The sequence below is a fragment of the Bufo bufo genome, chromosome 6 (assembly GCF_905171765.1).
Source record: "Bufo bufo chromosome 6, aBufBuf1.1, whole genome shotgun sequence".
NCBI classification, from domain to species: domain Eukaryota; kingdom Metazoa; phylum Chordata; class Amphibia; order Anura; family Bufonidae; genus Bufo; species Bufo bufo.
The window spans coordinates 7,136,144-7,149,514 of record NC_053394.1 but is presented as its reverse complement, the minus strand read 5'-3'; the positions used below and the strand labels follow the sequence as shown (position 1 = coordinate 7,149,514).

Here is a 13,371-nt window from a genome sequence, read left to right as displayed (position 1 = left end):
GTAAAAAAAACAACATATCTTTCTTCTGTAGAACATTCACCGGGCAGGAAAAATAGTCAAATTTTCATCGTTCAGGTTCGAGATACCAATTATGTAAATATTTTTTTACTGTTTTGATTTTTTAAGTGATAAAAGGATATTTTTTAAATGTTAATATTTCTGCTATTTAAAAAATTATATTATTAGATTTTCTATACTTTTTTTTAACCCCTTCGGGACTTGATCCTCTGGTCGGCTTTTCGCTTGTACTAGACACTGCAATTCTTCAGTAATAGGTCTCGTTCACACAACCGTTTTTTTTCTCCGTATAATGGCCGTTTTTTGCGTTCCATATACAGTCCGTATACGGAACCATTCATTTCAATGGTTCCGCAAAAAAAACGGAATGTACTCTGTATGCATTCTGTTTCCGTATTTCCATTCCGTTGAAAGATAGAACATGTCCTATTATTGCCCACAAATCACGTTTCGTGGCTCCATTCAAGTCAATAGGTCCCCCCAAAAAAACGGAACACATACAGAAATGCATCCGTATGTCTTCCATATCCATTCCGTTTTTGCGGAACTATCTATTTAAAACTTTACGCCCAGCAATGTATTTACTGTATACTGTGTATGCCCTACGGAAAAACGGAACAGAAACAGAAACACAACGGAAACAAAAACCGGAACAACGGATCCGTTAAAAATGGACCGCAAAACACTGAAAAAGCCATACGGTCGTGTGAAAGAGGCCTAATAGGGCTCGTTCAGGGCTCGTTCACACGACCGTTGGCGTCCCGTTCCCGTATTGCGGACCGCATTTACGGATCCGCAATACACGGGCACCGTTCCGTTGTCATTCCGCATCACAGATGCGGACCCAATCATTTCAATGGGTCAGCAAATCCGGAGATGCGGAAAGGTGCGAAACTGAAGCTCGGAACGGAACACTGCGGAGTGCTTTCTGGGGTTCCGTTCCGTGCCTCTGCACCGCAAAAAGATACAACATGCTCTATCTTTTTGCGGAACGGAGGGATCGCGGACCCAATCAAGTGAATGGGACTGCCATCCCCATGCGCCTGCCCCACGGAAGGCACGGGACACCAACGGTCGTGTGAATGAGCCCTCACACAAACGTTTTTTGCCTTCTGTATACGGAACCATTAATTTCAATGGTTCTGCAAAAAAAAATAAAAAATGAATTTACTCTGTATGCATTCCATTTCCGTATTTCCGTTTCCGTATTTCCGTTAAAAGATAGAACATATCCTATTATTGCCCGCAAATCACGTTCTGTGGCTCCATTCAAGTCAATGGCTCCGCAAAAAAATGGAACACATACGGAATGTACTCTGTATGTCTTTCGTATCTGTTCCGTTTTTGCGGAACCATCTATTGAAAATGTTATGCCCAGCCCAATTTTTTCTATGTAATTACTATATGCAGTGTATGCCATACGGAAAAACGGAACGGAAAAAAATGGAAAAAAATGGATCCGGGAAAAACGGCCTGCAAAACACTGAAAAAGACATACGGTCGTGTGATTGAGCCCATAGGGTGTAATATAAGTACCTGGGGGCCTTCCTGGGGGTGCTGACTGTGAGACAGACGGATCCCGGTTGTGTAACCCCTGAGATGCTGTGGTCAATAGACACCGTGGCATTTAAAGTGTTAAGCCTCATTCACACATCAGTGTTCGGTCAGTGATTGTGAGACAAAACCAGGACTGGAGCCTCCACAGACATAAAGTATAAGGTAAAGATCGGCTGCGGTTAGAGCTGCACCTGATGGAAATCACTGACCGAACACTGACGTGTGACTGAGGCTTTGAACAGGAGGGATGAGTGTTATTTCCAATCCGGGCCATTCCAGGTGGGTGTCAGCTGTATAAACCCCTAGGCCTCATGCACACGACCGTTCTGTTTTTTGCGGCCCGCAAACCGTGGATCCGCAAAACACGGATGGTGTCCGTGTGCGTTCTGCAATTTGCGGAACGGCACGGACAGCCATTGATATAACTGTCTATTCTTGTCCGCAAAGCGCGGACGAGAATAGGACAGGTTAGATTTTTTTTGCGGGGCCACTGAACGGAGCAACGGATGCGGACAGCACACGTAGTGCTATCCGCATCTTCTGCGGCCCCGTTGAAGTGAATGGGTCCGCATCCAAGCCGCCAAAACTGCGGCTCGGATGAAACAACGGCCGTGTGCATTAGGCCTTATTCACATGTCAGTGTTTAGTCAGTGATTATCATCAGCGATTGTGAGCCAGAACCAGGACTGAAGTCCATTAAAGATCTGCACCTCTTGGTGCACAATCGCTGACGGAACACAGGTGCACATTTACCGAGGTGTAAAATAGTTACAAGTCCCCTTTTTACCGCCCGTACGACAATATTTAGGTGCGCGGCCAGTTTTATGCCGTGTGCACAAGCTGGGCATGACGGGAGCAGGCCTGTCACAGCCAGTGTCGGGGCCGAGACTCCAAAACCGCCACAGTACGGTGAATGATACAACTAACGGGAGGCGCGATGGTGAGTATACCGCGCTGCTGATGTACCGGTCCACACGGGTCTCCTGCGGGTATAGAGTGTTCATGCTCTATGTCACATGGATGTCAGGGCCTGGGGGACACGGGGAGACCACGGGGGTAAGATATGGGTGAAGGTAACAAGACATGACCTAAACATGGAGGCCTCCCCGAGCACCGGTGTGAACAGCGCCAACGTTATCTGCCTCATTGTATCCACAAGATGTGAAGAACTGAAACAACAAGAACAACTGGAGAAGAAACCGCTAACAAACCCAATGTCAGTGTGATCGCCTGAAAACAGAACTACCCCGAAGATCCACAGAAAAACCTGACCATGTGAACAAGACCTAAAATATGAGAAAACGATCCATGAACTGTAATATTTAAATACATCCAAAAAAACTTAACAACATTCACTTTTTCATAAATATAATCATGAGCGCAGCTCTGGAGTATAATACAGGATGTAACTCAGGATCAGTACGGGATAAGTAATGTATTTACACAGTAACTACACCAGCAGAATAGTGAGTACAGCTCTGGAGTATAATACAGGATGTAACTCAGGATCAGAACAGGATAAGTAATGTATGTGTACAGTGACTGCACCAGCAGAATAGTGAGTGCAGCTCTGGAGTATAATACAGGATGTAACTCAGGATCAGTACAGGATAAGTAATGTAATGTATGTACACAGTGACTGCACCAGCAGAATAGTGAGTGCAGCTCTGGAGTATAATACATGATGTAACTCAGGATCAGTACAGGATAAGTAATGTATGTACACCGTGACTGCACCAGCAGAATAGTGAGTGCAGCTCTGGAGTATAATACCGGATGTAACTCAGGATCAGAACAGGATAAGTAATGTATGTGCACAGTGACTGCACCAGCAGAATAGTGAGTGCAGCTCTGGAGTATAATACAGGATGTAACTCAGGATCAGTACAGGATAAGTAATGTATGTACACAGTGACTGCACCAGCAGAATAGTGAGTGCAGCTCTGGAGTATAATACAGGATGTAACTCAGGATCAGTATAGGATAAGTAATGTATGTACACAGTGATTGCACCAGCAGAATAGTGAGTGCAGCTCTGGAGTATAATACTTGATGTAACTCAGGATCAGTACAGGATAAGTAATGTATGTACACCGTAACTGCACCAGCAGAATAGTGAGTGCAGCTCTGGAGTATAATACAGGATATAACTCAGGATCAGTACAGGATAAGTAATGTATGTACACAGTGACTCCACCAGCAGAATATTAAGTGCAGCTCTGGAGTATAATACAGGATGTAACTCAGTATCAGTACAGGATAAGTAATGTATGTACACAGTGACTGCACCAGCAGAATAGTGAGTGCAGCTCTGGAGTATAATACAGGATGTAACTCAGGATCAGTACAGGATAAGTAATGTATGTACACAGTGACTCCACCAGCAGAATAGTGAGTGCAGCTCTGGAGTATAATACAGGATGTAACTCAGGAATAGTACAGAATAAGTAATGTATGTACACAGTGACTGCACCAGCAGAATAGTGAGTGCAGCTCTGGAGTATAATACAGGATGTAACTCAGGATCAGTACAGGATAAGTAATGTATGTACACAGTGACTGCACCAGCAGAATAGTGAGTGCAGCTCTGGAGTATAATACAGGATGTAACTCAGGAATAGTACAGAATAAGTAATGTATGTACACAGTGACTGCACCAGCAGAATAGTGAGTGCAGCTCTGGAGTATAATACAAGATGTAACTCAGGATCAGTACAGGATAAGTAATGTATGTACACAGTGACTGCAGCAGCAGAATAGTGAGTGCAGCTCTGGAGTATAATACAGGATGTAACTCAGGATCAGTACAGGATAAGTAATGTATGTACACAGTGACTGCACCAGCAGAATAGTGAGTGCAGCTCTGGAGTATAATACAGGATGTAACTCAGGATCAGTACAGGATAAGTAATGTATGTACACAGTGACTGCACCAGCAGAATAGTGAGTGCAGCTCTGGAGTATAATACAGGATGTAACTCAGGATCAGTACAGGATAAGTAATGTATGTACACAGTGACTGCACCAGCAGAATAGTGAGTGCAGCTCTGGAGTATAATACAGGATGTAACTCAGGATCAGTACAGGATAAGTAATGTATGTACACAGTGACTGCAGCAGCAGAATAGTGAGTGCAGCTCTGGAGTATAATACAGGATGTAACTCAGGATCAGTACAGGATAAGTAATGTATGTACACAGTGACTGCACCAGCAGAATAGTGAGTGCAGCTCTGGAGTATAATACAGGATGTAACTCAGGAATAGTACAGAATAAGTAATGTATGTACACAGTGACTGCACCAGCAGAATAGTGAGTGCAGCTCTGGAGTATAATACAGGATGTAACTCAGGATCAGTACAGGATAAGTAATGTATGTACACAGTGACTGCACCAGCAGAATAGTGAGTGCAGCTCTGGAGTATAATACAGGATGTAACTCAGGATCAGTACAGGATAAGTAATGTACCCTTAATGACAGCAGCTCCCACATGTTAAACTATGTGTAATGTGTAAGTGTGTATACCGATATAGCTGTCAGTCACTAACAATTATACAAAATGAGTTATCAGTGATTTATAGTATTCCCTGTGTAAGTGTGTATACATAGATAACTGTAAGTCACTGATAGTTGTACATGGGAAGGTGTAAGGCTACTTTCACACTCGTGTTTGGTGCAGATCCGTCATATATCTGCACAGACGGATCTGTTCAGATAATACAACCGTCTGCATCCATTCAGAATCCATCTTGAACACCATTAAAAGTTAATGGAGGACGGATCTGTTTTCTATTGTGCCAGATTGTATGATAGAAAACGGATCCGTCCCCATTGACTTATATTGTGTGTCAGAACGGATCAGTTTGGCTCAGTTTCGTCAGGCGGACACCAAAACGCTGCAAGCAGGGGAGGTGTTATCAGTGATTGATAGCATTCCCTGTGTCAGTGTGTATACAGAGATAGCTGTCAGTCACTGGTAGTTGTACACGGGGAGGTGTTATCAGAGATTGATAGCATTCCCTGTGTAACTGTGTATACAGAGATAGCTGTCAGTCACTGGTAGTTGTACATTGGGAGGAGTTATCAGTGATTATAGTGTTCTCTGTGTAAGGGCTCATGAACACGACCGTTGTTGTTTTGCTGTCCGTTTTTCACGGATCCGTTGTTCCGTATCTGAGGTTTTTTTCTCTGATTTAAGTCCGCTTCCATTCAGTTATTCCACAAAACATATCTGTATGGTTTCTGTATGCGATACGTTTTTTGCAAATCGGAAACGGAAACATGAGCAATATGGGCTGGGCATAGCATTTCTACAGTATGGATACGCAAAATACAGCTGAAATACGGATGACATACGGATGTGTTCTGTGTGCGTTCCGTATGTTTTGCGGACCTATTGACTTGAATGGGGCCTCGGACCATTATTTGCGGACAATAATAGGACATGCACTACTTTTTTGCAGAACGGAAATACGGAAACTGAATGCACACGGAGTACCTTCCGTTGTTTTTGCGGACCCATTGAAGTGAATGGTTCCGCATACGGTCCGCAAAAAAAACGGAACGGAAGCGGGAAAAAAATACGTTTGTGTGCATGAGCCCTAAGTGTGTATACATAGATAGCTGTCAGTCACTGATAGTTGTACACAGGGAGGTGTAATCAGTGATTGATAGCATTCTATTGTGCCAGATTGTGTCATAGAAAACGGATCCGTCCCCATTGACTACGGTGACAGGTTTTCTTTATATATAATCTGCTCAGCTCCTCCTGCTCTATAACACACTGCCTGCAGATTACACGGTGACAGGTTCTCTTTATATATAATCTGCTCAGCTCCTCCTGCTCTATAACACACTGCCTGCAGATTACACGGTGACAGGTTCTCTTTATATATAATCTGCTCAGCTCCTCCTGCTCTATAACACACTGCCTGCAGATTACACGGTGACAGGTTCTCTTTATATATAATCTGCTCAGCTCCTCCTGCTCTATAACACACTGCCTGCAGATTACATATGACAGGTTCTCTTTATATATAATCTGCTCAGCTCCTCCTGCTCTATAACACGCTGCCTGCAGATTACATGGTGACAGGTTCTCTTTATATATAATCTGCTCAGCTCCTCCTGCTCTATAACACGCTGCCTGCAGATTACATGGTGACAGGTTCTCTTTATATATAATCTGCTCAGCTCCTTCTGCTCTATAACACGCTGCCTGCAGATTACATGGTGACAGGTTCTCTTTATATATAATCTGCTCAGCTCCTCCTGCTCTATAACACACTGCCTGCACATTACATGGTGACAGGTTCTCTTTATATATAATCTGCTCAGCTCCTCCTGCTCTATAACACGCTGCCTGCACATTACACAGTGACAGGTTCTCTTTATATATAATCTGCTCAGCTCCTCCTGCTCTATAACACGCTGCCTGCAGATTACATGGTGACAGGTCCTCTTTATATATAATCTGCTCAGCTCCTCCTGCTCTATAACACGCTGCCTGCAGATTACACGGTGACAGGTTCTCTTTATATATAATCTGTTCAGCTCCTCCTGCTCTATTACACGCTGCCTGCAGATTACACGGTGACAGGTTCTCTTTATATATAATCTGTTCAGCTCCTCCTGCTCTATAACACGCTGCCTGCAGATTACATGGTGACAGGTTCTCTTTATATATAATCTGCTCAGCTCCTCCTGCTCTATAACACTCTGCTTGCAGATTACATGGTGACAGGTTCTCTTTATATATAATCTGCTCAGCTCCTCCTGCTCTATAACACTCTGCCTGCAGATTACACGGTGACAGGTTCTCTTTATATATAATCTGCTCAGCTCCTCCTGCTCTATAACACACTGCCTGCAGATTACACGGTGACAGGATCTCTTTATATATAATCTGCTCAGCTCCTCCTGCTCTATAACACACTGCCTGCAGATTACACGGTGATAGGTTCTCTTTATATATAGAAACATAGAAACATAGAATGTGTCGGCAGATAAGAACCATTTGGCCCATCTAGTCTGCCCAATATACTGAGTACTATGGATAGCCCCTGGCCCCATCTTATATGAAGGATAGCCTTATGCCTATCCCATGCATGCTTAAACTCCTCCACTGTATTTGCAGCTACCACTTCTGCAGGAAGGCTATTCCATGCATCCACTACTCTCTCAGTAAAGTAATACTTCCTGATGTTACTTTTAAACCTTTGCCCCTCTAATTTAACACTATGTCCTCTTGTAGCAGTTTTTCTTCTTTTAAATATTCTCTCCTCTTTTCCCTTGTTGCTTCCCTTTATGTATTGAGCAGTTTCTCTCATCTCCCCTCTGTCTCGTCTTTCTTCCAAGCTCTACATGTTAAGGTCCTTTAATCTTTCCTGGTAAGTTTCACCCTGCAATCCATGTACCAGTTTAGTAGCTCTTCTCTGAACTCTCTCCAAAGTATCAGTATCCTTCTGGAGATATGGTCTCCAGTACTGAGCACAATACTCCAGATGAGGTCTCACTAGTGCTCTGTAGAGCGGCATGAGCGCTCCCTCTGTCTACTGGTAATGCCTCTCCCTATACACCCCAGCATTCTGCTAGCATCTCCTGCTGCTCTATGACATGGTCTGCCTACCTTTAAGTCTTCTGAAATAATGACCCCTAAATCCCTTTCCTCAGATACTGAGGTTAGGACTGTATCACTGATTTTATATTCTGCTCTTGGGTTTTTACGCCCCAGGTGCATTATCTTGCACTTATCAACATTAAATTTTAGTTGCCATATTTTTGACCATTCCTCTAGTTTTCCTAAATCCTTTTCCATTTGGCGTTTCCCTCCAGGAACATCAACCCTGTTACAAATCTTTGTGTCATCAGCAAAAAGACACACCTTACCATCGAGGCCTTCTGCAATTTCGCTGATAAAGATATTAAACAATATGGGTCCCAGAACAGATCCCTGAGGTACCCCACTGGTAACAAGACCTTGGTCTGAATATACTCCATTGACTACAACCCTCTGTTGCCTGTCCCTCAGCCACTGCCTAATCCATTCAACAATATGGGAGTCCAAGCCCAAAGACTGCACTTTATTGATAAGCCTTCTATGTGGGACAGTATCAAAAGCCTTACTAAAGTCTAGATATGCGATGTCTACTGCACCTCCTCCATCTATTATTTTAGTCACCCAATCGAAAAAATCAATAAGATTAGTTTGACATGATCTCCCTGAAGTAAACCCATGCTGTTTTTCATCTTTCAATCCATGGGATTTTAGATGTTCCACAATCCTCTCCTTAAGTATGGTTTCCATTAATTTCCCCACTATTGATGTCAGGCTTACTGGCCTATAGTTGCCCAATTCCTCCCTACTACCTTTCTTGTGAATGGGCACAACATTTGCTAATTTCCAATCTTCTGGGACAACTCCTGTTGCCAGCGATTGGTTAAATAAATCTGTTAATGGTTTTGCTAGTTCACCGCTGAGCTCTTTTAATAGCTTTGGGTGTATCCCATCAGGCCCCTGTGACTTATTTGTATTAATTTTAGACAGCTGACTTAGAACCTCTTCCTCTGTAAAGACACATGCATCAAAAGATTCATTAGTCTTCTTTCCTAACTGAGGTCCTTCTCCTTCATTTTCCTTTGTAAAAACTGAACAGAAATATTCATTGAGGCAGTCAGCTAGTTCTTTATCTTCTTCTATATACCTTCCTTCTTTTGTTTTTAATTTGGTAATTCCTTGTTTTAGTTTCCTTTTTTCATTTATGTATCTGAAGAATGCCTTCTCGCCTTTTTTCCCTGACTGAGCTAATTTCTCTTCTGCCTGTGCTTTGGAAGCTCTTATAACTTGTTTGGCCTCTCTCTGCCTAATCTTGTAAATTTGTCTGTCATCCTCGTTTTGTTTTTTTTTTATAATTCCTAAATGCTATCTTTTTGTTTTTAATGATTTTGGCCACTTCTGCTGAGTACCACAGTGGTCTCTTCCTTTTTTTGCTTTTACTGACAAGCCTAATGCAATTTTCTGTTGCCTTCAATAGTGCCACTTTTAAGTAGTCCCATTTCTCCTGGACTCCAATGAAACTGTTCCAATCTGATAAGGACTCGTATACCACTAATCTAATTTTAGAAAAGTCTGTTTTTCTAAAATCTAAAACTTTTGTTTTTGTATGGTGTGACTCAGTCACTGTACTTATAGGAAACCACACTGACTGGTGATCACTAGATCCCAAGCTTTCCCCTACAGTAATATCAGATACCAAATTCCCATTTGTGAATACTAAATCTAAAATGGCCTCCTTCCGGGTTGGCTCCTCCACTACTTGTTGTAGAGATAATCCCAGTAGGGAATTTAGAATATCTGTACTCCTGGCAGAACTTGCTATTTTGGTTTTCCAGTTTACATCTGGAAGATTGAAGTCTCCCATAATGATAACTTCCCCCTTCAATGTCATTTTAGCTATTTCCTCAACTAGTAGATCATCTAATTCTTTGACTTGGCTAGGTGGTCTATATATCACACCTACACGAGTTACCTTATGATTATCAAGCTGCACGGTAACCTAAACTGACTCTAAATTGTTCTCGCTAACTTGTATCAAATTAGATTTTATGTTATCTTTCACATACAGGGCCACCCCTCCCCCTTCTTGCCTTCTCTGTCTTTCCTGTATAGAGAGAACCCTGGTATTGATATATCCCAGTCATTACTCCCCTTGAACCACGTCTCAGTAACAGCCACTACATCTATATTCTCAGATGCCATTATAGCCTCAAGTTCATTGATCTTATTCCCTAGACTGCGAGCATTTGTAGACAAGACTCTGAGCTTGTCATTCCTTAACCTTTGTGCTACTGGCATCTTCTGGCATTGTTCCGGGGGGCAGTTGGACTGCTGGATTATCACTCTTTTGCCCCCCTTTCCTAGTTTAAATGCTTCTTAGCAAATACCTGGATCTGTTCACCGAGGATATAATCTGCTCAGCTCCTCCTGCTCTATAACACACTGCCTCCAGATTACACGGTGACAGGTTCTCTTTATATATAATCTGCTCAGCTCCTCCTGCTCTATAACACACTGCCTGCAGATTACACTGTGACAGGTTCTCTTTATATATAATCTGCTCAGCTCCTCCTGCTCTATAACACGCTGCCTGCAGATTACTGGTGACAGGTCCTCTTTATATATAATCTGCTCAGCTCCTCCTGCTCTATAACACGCTGCCTGCAGATTACATGGTGACAGGTTCTCTTTATATATAATCTGCTCAGCTCCTCCTGCTCTATAACACGCTGCCTGAAGATTACATGGTGACAGGTTCTCTCTATATATATATATAATCTGCTCAGCTCCTCCTGCTCTATAACACACTGCCTGCAGATTACACTGTGACAGGTTCTCTTTATATATAATCTGCTCAGCTCCTTCTGCTCTATAACACACTGCCTGCAGATTACATGGTGACAGGTTCTCTTTATATATAATCTGCTCAGCTCCTCCTGCTCTATAACACACTGCCTGCAGATTACACGGTGACAGGTTCTCTTTATATATAATCTGCTCAGCTCCTCCTGCTCTATAACACGCTGCCTGCAGATTACACGGTGACAGGTTCTCTATATATAATCTGCTCAGCTCCTCCTGCTCTATAACACGCTGGCTGCAGATTACATGGTGACAGGTTCTCTTTATATATAATCTGCTCAGCTCCTCCTGCTCTATAACACGCTGCCTGCAGATTACATGGTGACAGGTTCTCTGTATATATATTCTGCTCAGCTCCTCCTGCTCTATAACACGCTGCTGGCATTAATATTGTTATATTTTAATAGTACAGGCATTTTCGCACCCGACGATGCCCATGATGTTCTTTTTTTATTTATTTTTATTGGTTAAATATTTTTATTTTGGGAAAAGGGGGTGATTTGAACATTTCTATTTTTTAAAAGCTTTTTGTAAACATTGTTTTTCTTTTTTTAAGTCACCCTGGCTGACTATTACTGGCAATCAATAGACTGCCCATTGTGTTCATTGACGGCTATATACAGGGCTGCCACCTAGTGGCCTGTATTGGTATATTCCACTAATAGCCGCCAAAGCCTGCTTGAGGTTTGGGCTATCAGTGCAGTGTAACGGGTTCCCCAATCTCAGTCAGGGAACATTGTTACGGGAGTACGTGCGTGCGGCTCACGCTTCCGGCCTGGACCACGACATCTGAGGGGGGAAATTTATGGGATCAGCCTTATGGCTGATTGCATACATGTGCTGCGGGTCTCTGCTGTTTTAAACTGTATGATCTTGTTGTGTGTGTTTACTGTATGGCCCTGTTATGTGTGTACTGTACGGCCCTGTTATGTGTGTACTGTACGGTCCTGTTATGTGTGTACTGTACGGTCCTGTTATGTGTGTACTGTACGGTCCTGTTATGTGTGTACTGTACGGTCCTGTTATGTGTGTACTGTACGGTCCTGTTATGTGTGTACTGTACGGCCCTGTTATGTGTGTACTGTTCTGTCCTGTTATGTGTACTGTACGGTCCTGTTATGTGTGTACTGTACGGTCCTGTTATGTGTGTACTGTACGGTCCTGTTATGTGTGTACTGTACGGTCCTGTTATGTGTGTACTGTACGGCCATGTTATGTGTGTACTGTACGGTCCTGTTATGTGTGTACTGTACGGCCCTGTTATGTGTTTACTGTACGGTCCTGTTATGTGTGTACTGTACGGCCCTGTTATGTGTGTACTGTACGGCCCTGTTATGTGTGTACTGTACGGTCCTGTTATGTGTGTACTGTACGGTCCTGTTATGTGTGTACTGTACGGTCCTGTTATGTGTGTACTGTACGGTCCTGTTATGTGTGTACTGTACGGCCATGTTATGTGTGTACTGTACGGTCCTGTTATGTGTGTACTGTACGGTCCTGTTATGTGTGTACTGTACGGTCCTGTTATGTGTGTACTGTACGGCCCTGTTATGTGTGTACTGTACGGTCCTGTTATGTGTGTACTGTACGGTCCTATGTGTGTACTGTACGGTCCTATGTGTGTACTGTACGGTCCTGTTATGTGTGTACTGTACGGTCCTGTTATGTGTGTACTGTACGGCCCTGTTATGTGTGTACTGTACGGCCCTGTTATGTGTGTACTGTACGGTCCTGTTATGTGTGTACTGTACGGTCCTGTTATGTGTGTACTGTACGGTCCTGTTATGTGTGTACTGTACGGCCCTGTTATGTGTGTACTGTACGGCCCTATTATGTGTGTACTGTACGGTCCTATGTGTGTACTGTACTGTCCTGTTATGTGTGTACTGTACGGTCCTGTTATGTGTGTACTGTACGGTCCTGTTATGTGTGTACTGTACGGTCCTGTTATGTGTGTACTGTACGGCCCTGTTATGTGTGTACTGTACGGTCCTATGTGTGTACTGTACGGCCCTGTTATGTGTGTACTGTACTGTCCTGTTATGTGTGTACTGTACGGCCCTGTTATGTGTGTACTGTACGGCCCTGTTATGTGTGTACTGTACGGTCCTATGTGTGTACTGTACTGTCCTGTTATTTCTGTGCTGTCTGGCCCTTTTATTTGTGTATTGTATGGTTCTGTTACTTATCTACTGTATGGCCCAGCAATTTGTGTACTGAATGATCCTGTGCACCATATAGCCCTATTATTTGTGTATTGTAATGCACTGATATTTGTGCACTGTTAAGGCCTCTTGCACACGAACGTTGTGTGCACGTGGCCGTATTGCGGACCGCATAAGGCTGGTCTGCAATACACGGTTACTGGCCCGTGTGCA

The 13,371-nt window shown here is 43.2% G+C and overlaps 1 protein-coding gene across 1 annotated transcript in view; it reads right to left on the bottom strand.

Annotated features, from left to right (window-relative positions):
- Positions 1 to 13,371, bottom strand: part of AFAP1L2 (actin filament associated protein 1 like 2) — a 105,860-nt gene that overhangs the window by 68,234 nt on the left and 24,255 nt on the right. The window lies entirely within an intron of this gene.